Here is a 14063-nt window from a genome sequence, read left to right as displayed (position 1 = left end):
GCTCCTCCATCTGGCTCTGCTCCTGCTTGTCTATGACTTCCTGGAGGTCGATCACCTTAGCCAGGTCTTCCTCGTGGCTTAGAGGGTCTCTAAGGGGGAAAGGAAGCCTTAGACAGCCTTGTTTTGAGAGGGAGGGACCACAGCACTTCCGGGCAATCGGTGAGGTCAAAACTGCCTTCTGCTCTCTGGGAGTTCACAAGACCCTCACAGCCACTCAGACCTACATGGTATGTTGGTGAGAGGTCCCGACAGCCCCACACAGACTGGATGGTAAGACAAGAACCAGACAGAGAGTGAGACCAAGGACTTGCCTTTCCATTGGCGCTTGGCATGTTTTCTTGCTCATGATTTACATCAAGCACCCTGTGCATTAGTATCTTTTCCTGGTTATTCTCCTCTTTAAGAATCATCTGCTAAAACCAAAAAGTTGAATTAGAGTGAAGAAATAAGTAAAGACAGCAAAACACCTGGAAAAATTCAAGTCTAAACTGAAAACGCAACATAAGAAGAAAATACATGGTGATGCTATCCATCCCGAATACCATCAGGTGATTAGAGTCAGAATTTGTCTTCTGCTGGGAAAAGGGGTACTTAAGAGATCCTGCAACTCTGAGCCACAAGTCTAGTTTACTAGTCATTAAAATAACCCAGGTGGGAAGGTCCTCAATCAGAATGATAAATAACATCTGATGCCCACCACTACAGCTTTCATTCTTTTTTAAAATGAAAGGATTCAAATGACAAACCCTCACGGAAATTACACAATGACTGATCAAACTTACCTCTTTATGTGTGGCACCTAATTCTCCTTCTAACAAACTACACCTTTCGAGTGCTACTTGTAATCACACTCTCAACTCAAACAAAAGGGGCCAAGTCACTGTGTGTTGATGTGTGTACATACATTAGTACACTTCTTAGTGTATACTCACCCTAATACATAGATACTGTCACAGAATACCTTTAATGTCTCTCATTGATCTTAACGTCAAGTAAATCTGCTTGTTAACAGCTTTAAATTCTAAATTTGAGAGAACAAAATGTTCTCCTAAATTAATTCTATTACCCAGTTTTTAACTGCAAGTTGATATACAGAATATAATAAATCTGGAGACATTTATGCCAACTAACACTTTTTAACTGGGGGTTTCCCAGGTGGCTCAGTGGTAAAGAATCCGCTTGCCAATACAAGAGGGCAGGTTCGATCCCTGGGTTGGGAAGACTGCCTGGAGTGGAAGATGGACACCCACTCTAGTATTCATGCCTGGGAAGCCCCATGAAGAGAGGAGCGTGGTGGGCTACAGTCCACAGCATCACAAAGATTTGGACATGACTGAGCATGTACACAGGCAACGCTTTTTAACTATATAAAACTCTGACTTCTTACAGAAAAAAATATATATACAAGAATTCAAGAAGCTCAAAAGTAAAGTAGTTACATAAATACATGCATCATCCACCTAACAAGACAGCAAGTGTGCAAATCCAGGACGACTGGGTGGCTGGTACCTTCTCGTCCAGGGTCTTGTGGTGCTCAAACAGCAATTTCAGTGTGCTGAGCACCTCCACGTCGCTGGTCATGCCGGCTAGGGACTGCGCCTGCTGCTTGCCCACCGTCATCTGGAGGGATGACACATACCAGGAAACCAGGCACTCCAGGTGCTCCAGCAGCAGCTGCAGGGCAGGGCCAAAGGAGCACCTTCAACCTCATGCTTGATTCAGGCCCAATAACTCCTCTCAGACTCACCCTATAGCGGAAAACATGCTAAGGCACATCGGAATCCCGCCAGTTCAGGCTAAAGTTAGGGTGGACTTTCCCAGGGGCCCAGTAGTCAAGACTCCACACTTCTGCAGGGGTCATTGGTTTTAATCCCTGATCGGGGAACTAAGATCCCACACAAAGTGTAACATGGACAAAAATGTAAGTTAAGAGAACTCCCCCCTCAAATGTTCTAAAATTACATTAGCTCTCATCATAAATTTGAAGCAAGGTATGAGAACCCCGAACTGATCCACCCTGGTCTGCTCAGTGGGAAGGTGTGAAAAATGACTTGGAAATCAGACAGAGTTTAAAGACAGCACACGGAGGCCAGCGGTGACCCCCGCGGGGCAAATGTCAACACGTGAGAATCCCCCTACTGACCCTGGTATTGCTTCTTTCCACTCTAAGGTCAGCGATTTCTTCTTATTCTTTCAAGAAGCTGCTCCATGCATATTTTTAGTTCTTCAGTAGGAGTTGGAAACTCCTAGAAAACAGTTAAATGAGAAACTAAATGCAAACATAAATTAAAAAGAGAGAGAGACTGTGAAGACTGACCCTGTCAAGTCTCTCCAGGCTCCACACAAAGGATTTCCTTGCCCCTCCAGAGAAGAGGGGGTCCACTGACCCCACGACCACACAGACCACTACAACTCAGACCAGCCTTCGGCCTCCACCTCAACCTGGCAGGCATGTGGCAGGGGAGAACGTGGAATCCAAGCCTGCCTTCTCAAGACCCAGGGACGTCTGAGAAGCTTTCCAAAATATAAACCTAACAACAAAGTGGATAAAGAGATTCTTAAATGACACACAGACCAATGACCTAGAGCCACTGGGGAGAGTGAAGAATAAAGGGAAGGTCTACAAGGCCACCAAGCTTTGGAGTGTTCCTCTGGGAGAAAGACGGATGACACCTCAGGGCCATCTGTTAGCCTGACTCCACTGAAGCCACCCAGTCATTCAATCAAGTGGTTAAAATGTTAGATTTATGTTATATGTATTTTGCCACAATTTGCGTGCACATGGGGCCCTCCACATGGTGAACTTTCTCAAACTGAACCACATGGAATCTTTCGTTCTTCTATTTTTCTTTGCAGAAATAAAAAAATCCTGAGCTACGTATCCCCTACTACATACTGAGTGTCCAGCACCCAGAACAATGCCCAGCACTTGTAAGAGGCATGTAGTAGACATGTGTAGCTATGAGGGTGTATGTCATACATGTAAGCAGTAGGTACCTGACATTAAAATACTGGACACACTGGTCTGTGCTTTGTAACATGGGAGACATTAACGGGCTTAGCCTTTCTGCTTCAAGGACTGACTCTCTAGCTCGATCCTCATGCCCCAGAGACTCCTCCAGCCAGTGTATCCTTTCTTTGGAAGAAGGGAGACGTTAAGGGGCTTAGCCTTTCTGCTTCAAGGACTGACTTTATAGCTTAGTCCACGTGCCCCAGTGACTCCTCCATGCAGTGTTTCCCTTCTTGTGGGGCCCCCACCTGTCCTCCACGTGGCACCTGCACAACCTCTTACAAGGTAATCCTGCTGGGGTCGATCGTGCCCACTAAGGCCAAAGCGCCCTGGCCGGCAGGGCCCACAACTATGCTAACAAAATGAAACACAACCCCAACACTTCGCTGGGTGAGGCCCAATCTGATGGGCCCATCCCCCGGCTGCTCTCACCTCAGGCCACTCTGCTTCCAGGACGTGGGCCGAGGCCAAGTTCTTCCTGGTCTTGGTCTTTGCCTTGGGGTTGCAACACTGAAAAAGTGCCCACAGGCGGGCCCTTTGGTTACACTCTCTTGCGGATGGGGGCAGCCCCCGACTTCAAGACCTGCCGAGAAGGGGGGAGGACCTATGGGGCAGCCCAGGCTTCCAGACCGAGATGCTGGAAAGCTCCTCCCTGGGGTGGTGGTGGAAGGTGGGTGAAGGCTGCTGAGACTGAGCTTACAAGGACACTGCCCCCTCCCCAGCCTCAAGTCCCTCAGGCCCTAAGTGAACAGACAGCTCTGTCCCCACTGGACGTGTGTGTCAGAGGAAACTCTGGAGAAGGCAGCATCACTCAGAACCTCTAGGGTTTTCCAAACATAATGTCCAACATGCAACCAAAGAAGCAAAAAAGGGTGTAACAACAAACAGGACCAAGAGAAAAAGAGCTGAACCAGATCCAGAGGTATCAGATGTATATCAGCATATCAGAAGTGTGCTAGAGGTATCAGATGCAAATGTCACCTGTTCAAAAATATACTTGACAAAAGGAAAAATTTCTGAGAATCAAAACCGACTCTCGAACTTTACAATAACAGTGACTGAATTTAAGAACTCAGTCTCTGGGCTTAACACCAAATTGGACGTAGCTGACGAGAGGATCAGTGAACTGAAGGACTGGTTGGGTAAAAAATATATATAAGAGAGAGAAAAAAAGGATAGAATATATTGAAGGAGTCTGTTGTTAAACTATGTTGTTAAAAAGTATAAATGGGGACCCTCATGGTGGAGAAAAGACAGAAAGGGGAATAAGAAATGCCTCCAGGGGTTGAAACTAGAGAGCCTCTTAATGAAAGTGAAAGGGGAGAGTGAAAAAGCTGGCATAAAACTCAACATTCAAAAAATGAAGATCATGGTATCTGGCCCCATCACTTCATGGCAAATAAATGGAGAAACAATGGAAACAGTGACAGACTTTATTTTCTTAGGCTCCAAAATTACTGCAGATGGTGAAATTAAAAGATGCTTGCTTCTTGGAAGGAAACCTATGACAAACCTAGACAGCATATTAAAAAGCAGAGACATTACTTTGCCGACAAAGGTTCACTGAGTCAAAGCTATGATTTTTCCAGTAGTCATGTATGGATGTAAGAGTTGCCCCATGAAGAAGGCTGAATGCCGAAGAATCGATGCTTCTGAACTGGGGAGTTGGAGAAGACTCTTGAGAGCCCCTTGGACTGCCAGGAGATCCAACAAGCCAATCCTAAAGCAAATCAGACCTGAATATTCACTGCAAAGACTGATGCCGAAGCTCCAATATTTTGGCCACCTGATGCAAAGAACTGACTCATTGGAAAAGAACCTGATGCTGGGGAAGACTGAAGGCAGGAGGAGAAGGGGACAACAGAGGATGAGATGGTTGGATGGCATCACCGACTTGATGGTCATGAGTCTGAGCAAGCTCCAGAGTTGGTGATGGACAGGGAAGCCTCGTGTGCTGCAGTCCATGGGGTTGCAACAGGGCAGATACTGAGCGACTGAACTGGCTGACAGGGACAGTGGCAAGAGTTGGTTCAAGAATCAGACCACTGACTCAAAAATGAAAACCACCCATTGGTTTCAGCAGCTCTGTGGGTGCCTAAGGCTAGAAGAACATGTTTAAGTGTTCAGAGGGAAAATGGTGTGGCTTTTAATGGCACAGCAGCACTGAGAGCTGACTTTTCAAGAACAAGGAAGTCAGAAAATAATGGACTGGCATCTGTAAAATGCTGAAAAACAAATAACCACCAACCTGGAATTCTATACCCAAGAAAAACACTCTTCGAAAATGAAAGCAAAATAAAGACTTTTAGGGCAAGTGGAAATGAGACAACTCATCACCCACACACATGCACTAAAAAAATATTCAGGCAGTGCTTTGGGAAAAAGAAAAGTAGTCTCTGATGGAAATATAAAAAGTAGAGACCAACAATGAGGTAACTGTGAGGGTAAATACTAACTTTACAAAACAATGATGTTAACGCCAAATATATATCTAACAGTTCAAAGTGTAACAGTGACAAGGAGGAAACAGTCGTGTCAGGGAGGCAGTAAAAGTACTAAGTTAGACTTGAATGTAAAACACACGCTGTGTCTCTGAATGTGCACCCAACAACCTGACAGAGGAGCACAGAACTAGAGAAACACTTCAAACTTCTAAAAGAAGGCAAGAGCAAAGAACACAGACTAGGTGGGACAAACAGAAAACACACAGCAACATGGTGTCTACACACTGAATATCAACATTATAAACAGAGCAAACACTCTCATTAAAAGATAAAGCGTCAAACTGATTCCAATGAAAACTGTACACTATTCACAGAGCTACATGTTAAGATGGAATATCTTTGAGACAGGTGAACCTAAAAGATACCCAGGCCAACAAGGACAGAAAACCGATGTGGCAATATCACTGTCAAATAGTCTCTAAAAAAGAAGCATTTCTAGCAATAAAAAGGAGCATCTCATACTGATACAAGTTCAGTCTAGCAAGAAGATGAGGATTCTAAACTTGAATGTACCTAATAACATAACTTCAAAATATCAATACATAAAAACTGACAGAAATAGAAAAGGAGTAACAGCCGAGTTCATAATCCCAGTGGGAGACGTTAAAGACACATCTCTCGTGGAACTGGGCCCCCTGGTATGTAGTCACCTGCAGCCATGAAGTACCTGAAATGCAGCTGGCTCTACAATCAGATGCGCTGCAAGCATGAAACTCACACTGGATTTTAAAGACTTAGCATGAAAAAAAGAACGTGAACTATTTCATTAGGTTTTATCATGTTGATTACACACTGAAATGATAATATTTGGGGTGTGTTAAAATAAAATATATTACAGGTAATTTCACCTACTTCTGCTTTTATTCAACGTGGCTACCAGAATCTGAATTACATGAGTGACAAGCCTGATCTGACTGATACACATGGAACACTGCATTCCCACTGATACATATTCAAGAGCCCAAGGAACATATAACAGAAAGAATATGTATTGAGCCATTAGGAAAGCTTGAATTATTTCAAAGGACTGAAATAATGCAGAGGATACTTAGGGATTGCAATGGGCTGACGGTTTATGGGCCCTCAAACTTCACCCAGCACGTGGTGATGATCCGAGGAGGCAGGCACCCTGGGAAGGGTCAGGCCAGGAGGGAATGGGCTCCTGTGCTGTGAGGACAGGGAGAAGCAGGAGGCAGTCTAGGAACCAGGAAACAGGCCTCACCAGATGTGGCACCTGCTGGTGATCTTGGGACTCCCCAGCCTCAGGACTACAAGAAACAACTTTTTGTTGTTTATCAGCTAGTCTACGGGATTTATAACAGTAACCCCAAAAGCCTATGACGGGGCTCTTCATGGAATTAAGCTAGAAATCAAAAAAGGGTCACTGGCAAAAGCTCCCCAAACATTGCGAAGTTAAACGACATACTGCTTGAAGAATTTCATGAATAATAATTTTAAAAAACACAATGAAAATTAGAAAATACTTTTCCATAAAAGATAATGAAAATCTGGCCTATTCAAACCTGTGGGACACAGCGACTGTGTTTAGAGGGTAACTTAAAGTCTTAAACACATACACTGGAAAAAAAGGAAGGCTAAAAATCAATTAAGCCTCTCTCCCAAGAAACCAGGAAAAAAACATAGCAAACGAAACACAAGGTAGATGGGGAAAAAAAAAGGAGCAGAAAACAAGCAAACAGAAAGCAAATATGAAGTTTTTTAAAAACAAAGCCAAAAGTTTGCTCTTTGAAAGAACTGATAAACCCCTAGAGAGACTTATTAAGACAAAGAGACAAAGCTCAAATCACCAGCATCAGGGGTTTTTAAAAGGGGAGACAACACATCTTGCAGATAAGAAAAATATTATGAACCACAGTTCACTTACTAATTGGAGAGTCTGCTCGCCTCAATAACTTCCTAGCAGGAGGGAAATGCTTTACTGAAATAGACCCAAGAAGACATACAAAATAAGAAAATTTTATTTGCATGAAAAAAATTACATCTGAAATTAAAAGCCTCCCCACAATAAAACCAACTGGTTTTGCCAATCAATTCTTCCAAAATTCTAGGGAAGAAAACAGTAATCTCACAGGAATTCTTGCAGTAAACAAGGAACACTCTCCAACCTTGTTTTATAAGACTAGCATAACCTTGATACTAAAACCAACCAGAAAGAAGTGCAGGAAAGTAAAATTACAGACTCTGAGTATAGATTAAATAACCCTAAATAAAACACTAAGAAATAAAGTCCAACTGAAAGAGAATACATTGAGATCAGGTTGGGGTCGTTTTAGAATCACAAAATTTTTTAAAAGTTAAATCACATGAAAGAAAAATAATCACATAAAAGAAAAATTACCTGTTTCAAAATCTGCAGAAAATAAACAAGAAAATGTAATGTAATAATTTTAGTTCACGACTAAGAAAAAACTCTTAGTAAACTAACAGAGAACAATTTACATATTTTGATTAAACTATCTACAAAAAACCTAATATCATGTGTGATGGTGAAATACTGAAAGCTTTTCCTCTGATAATGTGAAAGAGACAAGGATACTTATTCTTACTACTTCTGTTCACCAATGTACTCAGGACTGGAGATCCTAGTCCATACAATAAGGCAAGAAAAAGTAAAGAGTTATCACAGTTTCAAACGGGAAAAAAGAACTGATTTGCAGACATAATTGTGTATACATAAATAAATACAATTAGAATGATTTGAAATATATGGATTTACCAAGTGAATATAGAAAAGTAAATTCTGTATCTATTAGGAATTTATAATGGCACTGAAAATATCAAGATATCTAATCAAACGTGTGCAAGACATACGGCGAACTATAAACTTCTAAGATAAATTAAAGAAGATCTTAAAAAATGGAGAGCTATCTATATTGTGTTCACGGATTATAAGAACAACATAAAAGACACACACACACACACAGAGTTAACTGTGTGAGGTGATGCGTATGTAAGGCAATCATTCCATGATATCTATGGGCATCAAGTCATCGCAATGTAGACTTGAAATACACACAAACTGTATCTGTCAATGACTCCTTAGTGAAGCTGGGGGTCTAAAATCAGGGCCTGGCACCTGGTAGCTGGCAGGTGTGGGAACCCAGGTTCACGTGCAGGCTGTACACACTCTTAATCACAGGTGAGACCTGAAGCAACCCAGCAACTCTCTATTTTTCTTTTTCTGTTTTGCTCTGTTCCCCTTGCCATTTGTGTTTAACAGATTCCCAGTATCGAGTGAGCAGTGTCAATGCAGCAATAACGTTTCCCCATCTAAGGCAGGAGCATGTAACACCAACAGACTTCCCATCGCCCCGAGATAACTGGAGTGCCCCATCACAACAGAAAGCAAAGAAACACGACAGTCCCCGAGAGAGAGCTGCCCCACGGCAGGGGGAACTAGGTCCACCAGACGTCCCAAGGGGACCCCCAGGGGTTTGGAGCCCAGGCTGGGCCCCTCAGCTTGAGGCCACACTTGCCTTTCCATCATTCTGGGGGTCCTGGCAGAAGAAAGCCAGGCCAAGGAAGGGGCATGGTGTGGCCAGCCCGTGGGACTCAGGGTAGGACTGACTTGGGGCTGTGCTGGGCTCCACGTCCAAGTCACCACCCTTGGAGTGTACAAAGCTCTTGGGATCATTGTAGGTTTTTGGCAAAAAGCAATGGAGCTGAAGTCACTTATGACGGTTTTTTAAAAAAAAATCCTCACTGAGGATTCCCTCAGTGCCAGCCTCGGCCCCTAGTGAGATGCAGACTCCTGGTCATCCATGGCTCTGCCCGCAGCCTGCCATGGCAAGGGGAGGCTACCGGACACTGGGTGCCACATGGGGTTCTTCCCCCACTTTGAGTGAAGGGCTGCACCCCCCCCCCCCCAGCATGAACCCGGCTCAACCCTCCACCTCTGATGCTGAGGCGCCCATGCCTCCCACGACCGGAGGATCCAGCCTCTCCCGGGGCCTCCGTGTCACTGCACAAGCCTTGTCCATGCGGCCCCAGCAGGCAGGGTGAGTCCTGTGTGGAACCTCCCAGATCGCTGGCCTCACTGCCCGCATCAGGGCCTTGTATGTCCACTGAATGAGTGGATGAGGGCCCCTCACAATGACGGTGATGGTGATGAGGAGGAGGAAGTGAAGCGGGCTGAGATCCAAATGTCAGTCCCTGATTCAGACATCTGTGTGTATGAACTCATTTAACCTCATGACAAGATTGTGTGTTGGGGTTGGGGGGTAGGGGGTGGGTCCTGCCACTGTTCTCACCTTGGAGCCAGCAAGTTCACTCTCAGTGTCCAGGGGTGGCTGCAGCCACTGGCCACAGACTGGACAGCTTTAACACAAATTCATTCCCCCCCCGCCCAGTTCTGGAGTCAGAAACCTGTGATCAAGGTGTGGGCAGGGCTGAGCTCCCTCCAGAGGCTCCAGCGGAGGGTCCCTCTGGCCTGGTCCAGTCCTTGGGGGACGCCAGGCCACCCTGGGCTTCTGGCCACATCACCCCGACCTGTGCGTCCATCTGCACAAACCTTCTCCCCTGGGTGGCTCTGTGCCTCAGATCACCCCCTCTTTTCTTCCAAGGACACCTGTCGTTGGATTTAGGGTCCACATGCATCCCGGGTGATCTGGTGCAGAGGTCAGGAACTTACTTCCATCTGCCGAGACCTTTCATCAGAATAAGGCCACCTCTGGAGGCTGCAGAAGGATGGATGGCTTTCGGAGCCACTACTCAGCCCACCATACTTGTCATGAAGCCACAGGGCAGAGCCTCACTGGGCTTGGTGAAGGGAGCTTCGAAGAAGCAGGGCTCAGTCCTGGGGCTGCCTCAAGAAAACAGTTAGGATCAGGACACTTGGGCACAGAGACCAGATGGGCAGGGCTCGGAGGTGTGCTGGTGGGCGTGGGGCTCACCTGCAGGGAGCCTGGAGCCTGACATGATGGCCCAGGGCTGGGGGACACAGTGCATGGTTGGGAATGGACACATCCCAGCGCAGACAAGGGGAGGCAGGCCCGGGGGCTCAGGCCAGGGGAGCCCAGATCTTCCTGTTGCCCTCAAGGGGCAGGTCAGATGGGCACAGGAGGGAGCTGTGGTTTCAGCGACCTGGGTCGGAGTCCTGGTCTGCTGCTGTGTTGTCTCTGGTGAGTGACTCAGCCTCTCTGAGCCCACCGGAGAAGTGCTCGCTGGTGCCCGGGAAACAACGCATGCATTTTGGAACTGGGAGAAGAATCCTCGTCACTTATTGGTACAGCTCAATCTTTTCTGGAGGCCATAACCAATGTCTTTATGTTTGATGTTCATTTCAAAGTCAAAAGTTTTTAAAAAGATATGTGTGGCAAAGGATTTAATTGGACTTGGAAAGGCTCTTCTTTCTCCTTTATGAGCATGGCCATTTCATTATCATATGAGCAATAATGATATATGACTGAATATTCACATCACCAGTGAGAATTTTCCGAGTGCCAGACTCCAAGTTAAGTACTTTAGGATAACCCAGTGATGTAATGATTTGTTTCCCAGGTGGTTCAGCAGAAAAGAACCCGACAGCCAATGTAGGAGATGCAGAAGACCTGGGTTCAATTCCTGGGTTGGGAAGATCCCCTGGAGGAGGAAATGGCAACCCATTTCAGTATTCTTGCCTGAAAAATTCCACAGAGAGAGGATCTTAGGGGCTACAGGGCTGCAAAGAGTTTGACACGTATGAGCCACTGAACATGCACACAGTCGTGTAAATACTGTTGTTATCTCTGACAAATGGTGAAGCTTTGGTGTTGTTGATTAGTCATCAGATTTTGTCTGATTCTTTGTGACCCCACGGAGTATACACTCCATGGAATTCTCTAGGCCAGAATACTGGAGTGGGTGGTGTTTCCCTTCTCCAGGGGATTTTTCTGACTCCCCACATATTGTAAGACTAAACTTGAGAATTCTTGTTTTTATTTCATTTCAAATAGCCTTTGGGAATCTGAAAGGACAGTGTAGGTACTTTCAAGATGTCTTCTGCAAAACAAAGCCCTTTCGGCAAATGTGGTCATTATATCCAGGTAGGTGTTGCTGTTGTAAGTGTCACATATCAGCCAGAGGCAAATTCTGAGCTCTTCCTCTGGCAGAAACAAATTGACAAAATAAGGCAAGAAAGAGAGCTGGGAAAACAAACCACATCAACAAGTGGAAAAGCGTTCCTCATGAGACAAAGCTAGAGAAAAACCCAACATCCTTGTGGCCCAAAAACCCTCTTAGAAATGAATGTTCCATAGGGAAGAGACGAAGCATGTCAAGTTCCAAGGAGAGGCAATGCCCATGGCCAGTGTAGCTTAGAGACGGCCTGACCACTCGATGAAGACACACACCAACGTAAACCCTTTGCAGACAGCAGTGACGGTCATCACCATAGTAAGTGTTTAGTCTGGGGACAACCTGCCCTGGGCTCCAATAAGCGAGCAGACCTGGTTCTCTTCCTCTGCCCCCACACCATTCACTCATAATGGCAGCTCAGGTGCTTTCGTGCCCTGCCTGCCTGTCTGGCTCATCCATGAGCTTTGACCACCTCCAGGGAAGGACTCTGCCTTCTCTTCTCTATGCACCATGAATCTGCACACAGTGGGCCTTCAGAACCTCAGGAGACTCACCCCACCCCCACTATAGCCAGACCCTCCCCAGGCGTTAAAACAGCTGTGGAATCACTTTGGCCCAAGTCCTACTTACGGATCCTTGGAGCCCACTACAGCCTCTACAGCATGATTAATCAGGCCCTTTATACACAGATTCCTGCCTGTCAGATCTGAGCTTTGGATTCATGGTCAGCTCTGTCCCTCCCGTGGCAGCCAGGTGGGTCACAATGCAGACAAAGGAGCTCAGGAGCTGAGTATCAAGGGAAGCATTGAAAGGACAGTGATGGATGCAATCTGTTGCAAACTGAAGGAGGGTCCCTGCATGTCTCAGAAACGGCCTCTGGTGTGCAGGTGTCGAGAAAGGCCCCCACAGTGCAAAGGAAAGAGGGGTACTCGGGGGCAAAGGCACTTGGCCTCTCCAGTAGCAGCTCCAGGTGGTAGCTCGTGAACAGTGGACAGCCAATGTGGTCACATGAGCGTGACACTTATTCCCTCACAAAGAAAGAGAAAGCGGGCAGGGTGTGGGAGTACCTGGAGGATGTGGTGGGTTGGATGGAGGGACGTATCCTTCCTCTCTCCAGTGAAAATCGCTTTTTTGAGTCTCAGAGCTGCGAGAAGGCAGTTACCAAGTTAGGTCCCCACAGTATCCGGTGTGGGCTGGGTGTCTTAGCCCCCGTCACATGGACAAGCCACACCATATGGCTTCCCTGAGTTCTAACAGCAGGATCTGGGGGTTTTGTCTAGGTACACACTTCCTTGCTCTAGCTGTGTTACCCCCTTCTTTGAGCCCCAGTTTTGTCCTCTAGAAAAAGGACATCGATTGCTACCTTAGCAGGTTGCTACCTTAATCCCATGAAGACTAATTAGGGTGATACTACAATGAATAGCTGGCCTTAAGAGATACTGGGCTTCCCTGATAGCTCAGCTGGTAAAGGATTCTCCTGCCATGCAGGAGACCCCGGTTTGATTCCTGGGTCGGGAATGCTGATCCGCTACAGAAGGGACAGACTACCCACTGCAGTATTCTTGGGCTTCTCTTGTGGCTCAGCTGGTAAAGAATCTGCCTGCAATGCGGGAAACCTGGGTTCAATCCCTGGACTGGGAAGATCCCCTGGAGAAGGGAAAGGCTACCCACTCCAGTATTCTGGCCTGCAGAATTTCATGGACTGTATATATAGCCCACAGGGTCACCAAGAGGTGGACACGACTGAGGGACTTTCACTTCACTTTCAAGAGATATGACCTGAATCCAGATTAAACTGGAGTCTCCCAGTGTCATCTGGCATTTCTTCCCTGAAGCCAGCCAAAACCCACACAGGTGCATTTCCAGGGTCTTCACATAGCCAGCTGGACAGAAAACCCAGCGTAGTCCAAACAAGCTGGACAGTCAAGCAGGAGAGGACTCACGGGCAGACGGCTTCCCTCCGGTCTCAGGTGGAGCTCCGGGACCACAGCAGGAACCGGCGCTCTCAACCCCTGGGCTCAGCAGCACACTCCTTATCAGGCCAGCAGCTCTGCCCTAACGGGCGCAAGAAGGTCACCAACTGTCCCAGGTGAACTCACGCCCCCTCCCACTGCTGCAGCCTGACCTCACAGGGCCCCACCCCTTCCGGCAGAGCCAGCCCTCCTCTTCCTTTGAATCCAGCTTGAGGCCTGGTCCTGGGTCCCTATTGGTCAGTGCCAATCATGGTGGCCAGGGATGGAGCACACTGATTGGCCAGGTCCAGGTCATGTGACCATACTCTCCAAGACACGTGTGAGCTGCTCACGCTCTGGCAGGGATGGAGAGAGTGCAATGCCCCCAGAGCAGGGCTGAGAGTCCGGTCACTCTGTCCGTGTGCTCAGTGTCCTGGGACATGCCTGCACATCATCTCTACACACCACTTTGTCTCCTCTGCAGACCAAATATTCATGACACACCTTTTCCCTTCCCAAGCA

The 14063-nt window shown here is 46.7% G+C and overlaps 1 long non-coding RNA gene across 1 annotated transcript; it reads right to left on the bottom strand.

Moving 5' to 3' along the window:
• Positions 1-10201: 10201 nt before the first annotated feature.
• On the bottom strand, positions 10202-13698 carry LOC147343335 (uncharacterized). The gene is made up of 3 exons (XR_015156051.1): positions 13533-13698; positions 12657-12733; positions 10202-10336 (listed from the first exon to the last, which is right to left on the bottom strand). It is a non-coding gene; the product is annotated as an uncharacterized LOC147343335 (long non-coding RNA).
• Positions 13699-14063: the final 365 nt, after the last annotated feature.

The sequence above is a fragment of the Bos grunniens genome, chromosome 27, assembly GCF_055505025.1.
Source record: "Bos grunniens cultivar Pamir isolate PY7600 chromosome 27, Bosgru_T2T1.0, whole genome shotgun sequence".
NCBI classification, from domain to species: Eukaryota; Metazoa; Chordata; class Mammalia; order Artiodactyla; family Bovidae; genus Bos; species Bos grunniens.
Note: the sequence above shows the minus strand (reverse complement) of the source record. Positions and strands in the feature narration are given on the sequence as shown.